This window comes from Myodes glareolus, chromosome 2, assembly GCF_982192425.1.
Source record: "Myodes glareolus chromosome 2, mMyoGla1.1, whole genome shotgun sequence".
NCBI lineage: Eukaryota > Metazoa > Chordata > Mammalia > Rodentia > Cricetidae > Myodes > Myodes glareolus.
In genome coordinates, this window is record NC_142027.1 from 104677906 (window position 1) to 104689002 (window position 11097).

The 11097-nt window shown below is 45.1% G+C and overlaps 1 protein-coding gene across 1 annotated transcript in view; it reads left to right on the forward strand.

Moving 5' to 3' along the window:
- Snx8 (sorting nexin 8) overlaps positions 1 to 11097 on the forward strand; it is a 58555-nt gene that overhangs the window by 10689 nt on the left and 36769 nt on the right. The window lies entirely within an intron of this gene.

The window sequence follows — 11097 nt, forward strand, 5'->3', positions numbered from 1 at the left end:
GTCTCTGTGAGTTACAGGCCAACCTGATCTACAGAGCAAGTTCCAGGACAGGCTCCAGAGCTATAGAGAGACCCTGTCTTGAAAAAAAACAAAAAACTTAAAAAAAAAAAAAACAACCAAAACCCTCCAGCAAACTGAGAACAGATTGAATGGAGAAGTAGAGAGAGACAAGGATGCTTTCTGGAACTTTGAACTCACAGTGTATCAGTTCTTCCAAGATTCATCCCCCAAACTGGCAAACTCTGGAAGGATGCCAAGGGGTGAGTGGTTCCAAGATGCGTTGAAGTTTGATAGGTTCTTTTAGAAGCAGATGGGTGGTAGCACTGGGGATGCGGCTCGGTTTGGAGAATGCTTGGCTAGCATGCACAGGGACCTGGGTTCCATCCCCAGCACCATATGGCCTAGGTGTGGGAGTAGTGCTGCCTGTAATCCCTGCACTTGAGGAGTTCAAGGTTATCTTGGGCTATATATATGGAAGTTGAAGCTAGCTTGTCCATATCAGACAAAAAAAGAAAGCAGTCTTTGGTTCATAGGGTAGCGGGATCCAGGATCCTTTGCCTAGGCGTGCTTCCTGCTTCTGATTTGAGTTTCAAGAACTCATTAGAGTGGTGTTTCCAGCCCAGCGTTTGTGCTTCATCACATCCGAGGCAGGCCTGGGAGATTTTCCCCATTGTGGTCTGTGTGCTTGTACTAACCTTTGAAAGGACTAGCTACTGGCCAGCCTGGAAGTGACTCACTCTCATCTTTCTTTGTGTGTGTGTGCATGCATGCACGTATGTGTGTTCTCTAGTGTGTGTGTGGGTTCCTACTCTTTTTTTTTGAGACAAGGTTTTACCATGTAGACCAGGCTGGCCTGGAAATCACAGAGCTCCCCCTGCCTCTGCCTCCCAAGTGGGATTAAAGGATACACAGCTATGACCAGCCCACTAAATATTTCATAAGCAGGTCTTGGGAAATTTTGTAGTCAGTCTAGGATTTCCCCTTGGAGCCGGGTAATAGTCTACTTCTTCTTTGTTCCCTTCTTTTGCCTGTATGTCTCACCTTTAACAGCTCAGCTTCCTCTCCAGCCTTGTTTAAGATAGGGGCACACTGTGTAGCCCAGGCTGGCCTGGAACTCCTGATCTTCCTGCCTCAGCCTCTAAATGCTGGGGTTAATGGTATGAGCCACCATTCATGATTGCAGCTTGACTGGTTTTTGTTTTTTGTCTTTTTTTGTTTTTTTGAGACAGGGTTTCTCTGTAGCTTTTCGAGCCTGTCCTAGAACTAACTCTTGTAGACTAGGCTGGCCTCAAACTCACAGAGATCCACCTGTCTCTGCCTCCTGAGTGCTGGAATTAAAGGCGTGTGCCACCACCGCCCGGTGACTGGTTTGTTTTTTAATTTTGAAAATTATATTTATTCTTGCCAGGTCATAGTGGTGGTACATGCTTTTAATCCCAGCACTTGGGAGACAGAGTCAGGGAGATCTCTGAGTTCCAGGCCAACCTGGTCTATAGTTCTAGGACAGCAAAGAAACCCGGTCTCCAGAAACCAAAAAAAAAAAAAGAGTGTGCATGCCTTTGTGTGTTAGTGTGCTTGCCTGCACACACTAGTGTGTGTGTGTGTGTGCGCGCGCGCATGTGAGGCAGGGGAGGGAAGGAGAGAGAGATGCCACATGCACAAGGAAGACTACCTTAGGTAGTTAATTCTCTCCTTCTACTGTGGGGGTCCCAGGAACTGAGGTTGTTATGTTTGGTGGCTTCTTTGCCTGCTGAGCCATTTCACTGGTACAATTTATTGTTTGGTGATGTGGGATTCCCCTCTGTATGCTGTGAATGTGTTTTATTACTATTGGTTAATAAAGAAGCTGCTTTGACCAGTGGCTTAGCAGAGTAAAGCCAGATGGGAAATCCGAACAGAGATATAGAGAGAGAGTAGGCAGAGTCAAACAAATGCAAGCCAGTCGCCGAGGAAGCAAGACATGTAGAAAATGAGGTAATGCCATGGTCACGTGGTAATACATAGATTAATAGAAATGGGAGAAAACTAAACCGAATGCAGGGAGAAAGAAGGTGGAGTCAGACAGAGGCCATGTAGTTGCTGAAGGAGAAAGTTACCGGAACTTTACCAGTAGGCCACAGCCTCTTGGTGATACACAGAATAATAGAAATGGGTTAATTTAAGATGTAAGAGCTAGCTAGGAATATGCCTAAGCTATTTGCCAAACAGTGTTGTAATTAATACAACTTTTGTGTGATTATTTGGGTCTGGGCATCTGGGAAATCAATGTGCAGTCTCAGATTACATAATTCGCCCAATGTGGGGCCATTTAGTTTTTAAAAATATTAGTTCTTATTTATTTTTTAAAGATTTTAAATTTTAAAGATTTTAGTTTTTATTTAGTTTTTAAAGATTTTAGTTTTTATTTAGTTTTTTAAAATAAATTTAATTTAAAAAAGACAAAAAGTACAAAAGTTACTATAGAAAGCCATACAAATCTTTTTCTAAGCTATATTGTATTTATATAAAATTTATTTTTTATTTGTAGGCTTCTTAAGAAGACACTTAGGATTGCTTCAGAATAGATTGTTGCTTTAAGTTTTAGCAGTTTAGATGCAAATATAACTGATAATTTTAAAATACTGAAAATCAAACTGTAAGTCAAGAGAAGACCTAGGACTCTGAACTCTTCCAGCAGCTTAGTGAACATCAATACTTCTCAAACTTTTAAAGCTTGGGAGTGGAGGGATTACTTTTTTAAAAATTGTATTTATTGAACTATATATTTTTCTTCACTCCCCTCACTTCCTCCCCACTTCTCCATCTACCCTCTCCCATGATCCCCATGCTCCCAATTTACTCAGGAGATCTTATCTTTTTCTACTTCCCATGTAGATTAGATCCACGTATGTCTCCCTTAGGGTCCTCATTATTGTCCTGGTTCTCTGGGATTGTGATTTGTGACTTTTCTTTGCTTTATGTCTAAAAGCCACTTATGAGTGAATACGTATTATATTTGTCTTTCTGGGTCTGGGTTATCTCATTCAATATGATGTTTTCTAGGTCCATCCATTTACCTGCAAATTTCAAGATGTCATTATTTTTTTATTGTGTAGTACTCCATTGTGTAAATGTACCTCTTTCAATGCAGAATTCTACAAGATTTTCAAAGAAGAACTAATATCAGTATTCCTCAAATTGTTCCACACAATAGAAACAGAAGGAGCATTACCAAACTCTTTTTATGAGGCTGCAATTACCCTGATATCCTAACCAAGAAAGAGAATTACAGACCAATCTCCCTCATGAACATTGATGCAAAAATACTCAATAAAATACTGGCAAACCGAATCCAAGAACACATCAGAAAAATTCACTTAATTTTTAAAGATTCTTTTTCTTCTGAACTATCTTAGTGATCCTGACTTTTTAGTGAAGGAAGTGAGACAAGGTCTTCCTACGGTAGCCTAGGCTGGTCTTGAACTTAGAGATCTGCCTGCCTCTTCCTCTGGAGTGATGGGATTAAAGACATGAACTGCCAAACCTTTGCCTAGCCTAAGGCTGGGAAAATTTGATGTTCAAAAAGCTTGGTAGTTTTAGCACTATATATAGTTGGCTTATTTTTTTTAAGATATAATTTTTTTAAAAAAAATTCATGTGTATGGGTGTTTTGCCTTCTTGTATATCTCTACACCATGTACATGCACCTCATGTGTGCAGTACCCACGGAGGCCAGAAGAGGAGCTGTATACCCTGAAACTGGAGGTACCAATGGGTCTTAGCCATCATGTGGGTGCTGAGAATTGAACCCAGGTTGTCTAGGAGAGTCTTAATCCCTGAGCAGTCTCTCAGCACCTTTATAGTTCTTAGCGTTTACATCTGTGGTCCTGTACTGGTTGGGTTTGTGTCAACTTGACCCAAGCTAGAGTCATCAGAGAGGAAGAAGCCTCAGTTGAGGGAAAGCCTCGATGATATACAACCCTAAGGAATTTTCTTAATTAGTGGTTGATGGGGGAGGGCCCAGCCCATGGTGGGTAGTGCTGTCCCTGAGCTGTTGGTTCTGGGTTCTGTAAGAAGATGGGCTGAGCAAGCCATGGGAAGCAAACCAGTAAGTAGCAGCCCTCCATGGCCTCTGCATCAGCTCCTGCCTCCAGGATCCTGCCCTGTCTGAGTTCCTGTCCTGACTTCCTTCAGTAATGAACAGCAGTGCTGAAGTGTAAGCCACATAAACCCTGTCCTCCCCGACTTGCTGTTTGGTCATGGTGCTTTGTTGTAGCAGTAGAAATGCTAACTAAAACAGGTCCCTTTTTATTGCCTTTTCTAGACAGTGTCGCAGGTTGGCCTTGAGCTGAGATCTTTTTCCTTTCACCTTCCTGGTTCTGGCGTCGTGGATGTAAGCTGACACACTCAGCTGTGATCCTGTTTTTATTTTTGAGGCAGGGTTTCTCTGTGTAGCACTGGCTGTCCTGGAACTCAATCTTTAGACCAGGCTAACCTCAAACTCAGATCCTTTGCCTTCTAAGTGTTAGGCATCCACCACCACACCTGGCATTTGTGTGTGTGTGTGCGTGCACGTGCGCGTGGGCATAGGGGCCAGGGGTTGACAGTGGGTGTCTACTACAGTTACTCTTCACCTGATTTTTGAGGCAGGGTCTCACTAAATCTGGAGATCTCCTGATTGAGCTCAGCTATCTGAGCATCAAGCCCCAGGGATCCTCCTGGCTCTGCCTCTCAGTGCTGGGATTATAGGTATATACCACCACATCAGGCTTTTTTTTAAAATGTGGGTTTTGAAGGATTGAACTTGGGTCTTATGCTTGTGGCAAACACTTCACTGACTGAGCTATCCCCGCAGCCCTTGTGATCAGTTTCCTGCTGTGTACTGTTGAGGGGAGGGGTCTGGCTGGGTGCTGATTAAAGTTCTTTCTGGGAGCATATGCTGTGCTAGTTTCATGTATGGTGGTCTTGGGGAGTCAAAGAGCCCCGCATAGGTTTGGATTTGGGAGAGAGCTGTGAGCAAGACAGAGCAAGGAGGACTCAAGAAGGAGACTTGGCCGGGTGGGGCTTAGATGGTTGGGTGCTTGCTTAGTTTGTGTAAGGCCTTGGCTTCCATTTCTAGTGCTGCATTAACTCAGCACCTGTAATGTCAGCACCACTGAGTGGAGGATCAGAATTTCCATTCTTGACTACATAGGGAGTTTGAGGTTAGACTGTTTCCACTCCCTTTCTAAAAAAAAAAAAAAAAAAGCCAAAAACCAAAAAGACTTAGCCTAATGTTGAGAGCTATGAAGGGAGATGAGTAGATGAAACACTTCCTTCTTGGTGTAGTATTTGAACTGAGTTTGCAGGATTTGGTACCAATCTCCACAGCTAATAAACCAGAGTCTACGGCAGCAGTCACAGGTTTTCTGATACTGCCCTCCCAAGTAGGGACATTAGGCCACTGCTGGGGACATGTGGCTCTGTTCTCTGTAACTTAGCTATGTGGCACACTCCAGCATTACATCATCAGGGTTCTTCCTTATGCTCTTTTGGCGAAATGGATAGGGCTGACCAAATGGCTAGAGCAGACGCAGGGATTCATGGTGCAGAGGAAGGATCCCGCCAGCATGAGGCGTTGTCTCAGGGTTCACCGCTGTTGTGTCTGCTGCTGATCATCTTTGTTGTTGTGGTTTCTCACCGAGACAGTTTCCATCTCTTGCAAGGCCCTAAATGAGATTTGCTGGTGTTGGATGTGCCGTCGTTACTATGGTAACACAGGTTCTACTTTTTGCTGAGTTATGTAACTTTCTTGCTTGAGTTTATTACTTTGTATGCATTCATCCAGCAGGTGTTAATTAATCATCTGCTGTGGACTGGGCATATTTCTCTCTCTTTTTTTTCCTGTTTTTTTTTTTTTTTTTTTTTTTTTTGTTTTTTTGAGACAGGGTTTCTCTGTAGCTTTGGAGCCTGCCCTGGAGCTAGCTTTTGTAGACCAGACTGGCCTCAAACTCACAGAGATCCACCTGCCTCTGCCTCCCAAGTACTAGGATTAAAGGCGTGCACCACCACCACCCAGCATATTTTTCTCTTTTAATTAAAACACACACACATTATTGTTTTGTGGCTAGAGAGATGGTTAAGAGCACTGGCTACTCTTCCAGGGTAGTGGAGTTGGGTTCCCAGCACCCACATGGCAGCTAGCAAGTCTGTAGCTCTAGTTCTAGGGTATCTGACCACCTCTTCTGACCTCCTTGGGCACTGCGTACATGTGTCCATGCGGTGCACAGATGGACATGCAGACAAATACACACATAAAATAAAAATCAATTTAAAACATATTGTTCATATGTGAATACCTGCTTGTGTATGCAGGTCCATGTGCATGTGCTTGTGTGTATTTGTGCATGTGTGTGCAGGTACACTTGTTTGTACATGTGCAGATATATACCAGGTGTTGTTTCTCAAGCGTCACACATCTATTCATTTATTTATTTATCTTGAGACATGGTCTCTCTGGCACAGAGATCACCCAGTGGGCTAGACTGGCCATCAGGCAGAAATTCTCCCCCTGGGCCTCTTCAGCATGTACCATACCTGCCATTTCTCCTCAGTGCTGGAGATCAAATTCAAGTCCTCATTCTTGAGCAAGAAGCGCCTCATTGACTGAACTACCTCTATAGTCGGTTGTCCTCACCACACCTCATTTCAGTATTAGGATCAAATAATTCATTGATTTGGCTAGTCTAGGTAGCCAGCTTGCTCTGGGGAACTGTTTCTACCTCCTAAACACAGAGGTTATGGTGGCTGGTGTTTGTGCCCACTTGGCATTTATGTGTTCTGGGGATCTGAATTCAGGCCCCCACCCTTATGTGGTAAGTGCTTTACCCATGGAGCCACATCTCCGGCCTCTGGCACTATTCCCCATCCTTGGGATAGTTACTGAACACAGTGAACGCAGACCTCCATCTTGCAGAGTTGGTATTCTTATGAGAACCACACAGCAGTCAGGTAATGTAATAAAAAATATACCTTAGGATGTGCTGGAGAGAATCAGAGCCAGGGGGTGCTGTCCTGGGGACAACCTTGATGTTGCAAACCATAGTTGTCACCAATGCAAATGCCATAGAGAAAGCAATGCTCACTGCCGGGAAGCTGAGGAGGATAGGAAGTTGATCTAGTATATGGGTGGATGGGGGAACCTTCTGGGTAGAGGAGAAAGCCAGTGCCAAGGCCTCAGGCCAGGCACAGGGGTGAGGCTGCTGAGTTGGAGGGTACTAGGGAGCTACAGAGAGGGCTTATTGGCTGTAGAGAGAAAAGAACATTGTGTGTGTAGTGGCAGTGGACTTGAGGAAGCCTTGTTTAGGACCTGTTCTCCTGCGGACTGCCTGGCATCCTCAGTGAGGAAGCTGTACTCATGTTTTCTTTTCTTCTTTTTTTCTTTCTCCCTCTGCCCCTTTGCTTTTTAATTTTCCACTTGCCTGTTCTTTTCCTTTTGCTTCTTCCTCTTTTTTTGAGATGGCCTTTTTAGGAGCCCAGGCTGGACTGGAACTCCCGATCTCCCAGCCTCCATCTGCTGGATGGTGGGGTGGTGGAGTGCTGGGATTACAGGTGTGACCACCTTACCCTTTTGGAGGGGTGCTGGGCATGGAACCCAGGGCTTCATTCATGCCAGGCAAGCGTTCTACCCACTGGACCACATCCCAACCTGGTTTCTTCTTTTAACATGATGAAGTTTGTTTCCTTTCTCCCCCACTGTGTTTCAGGGAGTGATTGGTCCTTCCATGAGGTTGTTCTTCTTGATACTTGACATTAGAAATCTGGCATTGGTCCTGTGGCCTGTAAAAGTCCACTGGCAGAAAAACAAATTTGTATTTACCTAGAGTTGATCCTAAGCACTGAGTGAAATCACAGCAGAATGGGTTGTATTTGAGGGTGGTTATGTCCTTTATAGTAGCAGAGAGTGGTGCGTGGGCTTTGCTAAAAATGAAGCTCAGCGGTGCTCCCTCAGCTGTGACCTGCTGTGAGAACTCTTGTCTTCACTGATAGGTGGAATAGAGTATGCGCTGCCTGTGGAAAAGGGTTGCTGTAAGCCCAGGAGTTATCATAGACATGGTGGTGCTGGCTCCTAGCTGCTCAAGAGTTGATATAGAGGACTTGAAAGCTCTATGCCTGTGTGGGCAGCTTATAAGTGTAACCCTGTCTGAGAACAAAAAGTAAAACGAAGGCTTAGGGTATGGCTCAGTGGTAGAGCCTCTACCTAGAATCCCCCAGTGAGGCACTGGGGTGTGACTCAGTGGTAGAGCACCTGCCTAGAATCCCCCAGTGAGGGGCTGGGGTGTGGCTCAGTGGTAGAGCCCCTGCCTAGAGTCCCCCAGTGAGGCACTGGGGTGTGACTCAGTGGTAGAGCACCTGCCTAGAATCCCCCAGTGAGGGGCTGGGGGCATGACTCAGTGGTAGGGTATTAGCCTACCATGTGAGCCTTTGGGTTCAATCCTCAGTAAAGAAAAGACTGTAAGTTAGTTGGTTCTAAGTTTTGAAAGAGGTGTATGTCTTTTAGACTGAGGAAAAGGAGACAGAAAATACTGAGCCTTGGCCCAAGTGGAAGGCAGCTGGGCCTGTTGCTTGAGGGGGTGTAGATTGGCTGAGTCACTTAGGAAAACTGGAAATATTTACTAAGCTGAGCATATGTAAGTGCTGTGATCCAGCACATACACTCACGCCTGTGTTATGTACCCAACAGAAGTGCATGCAACATATGTCCATAAAAAGCCATGTTCTGGAACGTTCTCAGCAGTGCCATGTGTCATAGATTGGCAGTGGAACCACCCAGATGCCCAGCAGGCATGGAAGAGTGAGCAGTGGGCCATAGCTGCATGACAGGATCTTTGGAAGGGATGGGCTGTATCCATTGTGTGTGACCTGTGAGCTTCAAGATTAAGGAAGAGGTTAGAACCGGGCTCTGACTTTACTGTATAAAATAGACTAGGCCAACCTGTGAGAGACGTGTCTCGTGGAGGTGGTGGTCAAAGAGAGTGATGAAGTGTTAGTCTCTCATTTTGTTACTTTATAAAAGAAAACACAGCTGAGCGATACTTTAAAAACAAAAACACAGCCAGGTGATGGTGACAACATGCCTTTAATCCCAGCACGTGAGAGGCAGAAGCAGGTGGATCTCTGTGAGTTTGAAGTTTAGTGTGGTCTACAGAGCATGTTCCAGGACAGCTAGGACTACACAGAGAAACGCTGTCTCAAAAAAATCAAAAACCAACCAAACAAGACACAAAGTACAGCATCTCTCTATAATTTTTGCTAACCTTAAGCTCTATGTAGATGAGGTTGGCTTTGAACTCATAGGGATCCATTTGCCAGCCAGTGCCACCAGGGTGCTGGGATTAAAGGTACGTGCAACCATATGTGGCCTTTAGGTTTTGTTTTGCTTTTCTAGATGGAGTTTCTCTGTGTAGCTTTGGTGCTTGTCCTGGAACTTGCTCTGTAGACCAGTCTGGCCTTGTACTCACAAAGATCTGCCTGCCTCTGACTTCCGAGTGCTGGGATTAAAAGCCGCTGCCACCATCATACCTGATAATGTTTTATGTTTTGAGTTCTTTGACAGGCCTCTTGTCTCAGCCTCCCAAGTGCTGAGATTATAGGCATGTGTCACCATCCACAGCTCTTTTCTGTTATTGTGGGTGTTTGAATACTTTGTGATTAGAACAAACAGAAATTTCAAAGGTAGTTAGCAAAAAAAAAAAAAAAAGTGAACAGACTGATTGAAAAGGTGTTAATAGTGGTTATTTGAGTGGCTAGGGATTTAGGCAGTTTTGTTGTTTTGCAGAAAATTTGAAAATGTGTTCTGCAGTCATTTGGAAACACACTTGATATCTGAAAAGCACTCCATCTGGAGTGGTGCAGCTTTGGGGATGGGGAAGTTAGCAGAGTCTTCATAGACTGTGGAGCTGGAGCGGTTGGGCTGGAGTCCTCATGGAGGCTGTGGAAGTCTGCTTTCTTTCCCTTTGCTGCAGTGCTGGGCTGGAATCCAAGCCTCTGCATGTGTCAGGCAGGTTTTCTCACAGCACATCCTCCTGCCTCAGCCTGCTGGACTGAGGAGCGTGAGGGGCAGGTTCCTCGCTGCTCTTGGTTTAAAGCTTGCTTTGGTGTGTGCCGAGACTTTAGTAGCACAGGGCTTGCCTGGCGTGCAGGGCTTTGGGTGCCAGCCCCAGCAATGTATCAAACAAAAGCAGGGAAGTAGCACCCACACGGGTAGGGCGCCTGTCCTTGTCAGGAGAGAGCCTGGCTGCAGCCTGCGACCTCTAGATGGAAGACGACTGCTTCCTGAGTCTCTGGGGCATCCTGGTGTCTCCTGGCCCCCAAGCTGCTGAATTGTCATTTCTAAAGTTGTGCTCATGATAAGGATGAGGAAACTTATGTTCCCATTTCCTGAGGACAGTTTGTTTACTTAAGAACTCAGCTCATAGGTTTTTGTTTGTTTTAATTTTATTAAAACTAAATCATTTTTTAAAATATGTAAATGTTTTGTCAGCTTGTATGTATGCACACTGCGTGCAATGCTTGGTACCTGCAAAGGCGAGAAAAGGGAGTCGGGTCCTTGGCCTTTCAGTGACAAATGGTTGTTACAGTCACCATGTGGGTGCGGGAATTGAACTTGCAAGGCTGTTAATCATTGCCAGTCATCTTTCCAACCCCTCAGAGAATCTGCTGAATTGAAAGTGCAGTTTCCTAAGCTTGAGAAGGAATCTGCTTACTGAATGCTGAGAGCCTCTCCTATTCCATTACCAATCCTTTCCCCCAAACTCTTCACTCTTCTTTGATTAAGGATCTTGTTATGTGGCCTGCCTGGTTCTCTGGCAGAGAGAGCTCCGGGGCAGAGCCAGACCTGCTGGACTCTCCCTGGGGCTGAGCGGGATGGCGAATGTGAAGACTCGGATACACACACACACACACACACACACACACACACACACACACCCGTCTTCAGGGAGAAACACACTCACTGAGTCTAGAGTCAGTCAAAGCAGTTAATGGCATCAAGCAGGGACTTATATAGGGTGATGGGGGTAGAGAAGCTTGGGGTGGGTTAAGGCAGAGTAAGGAACAAGAGCCAATAATATTTTGCCA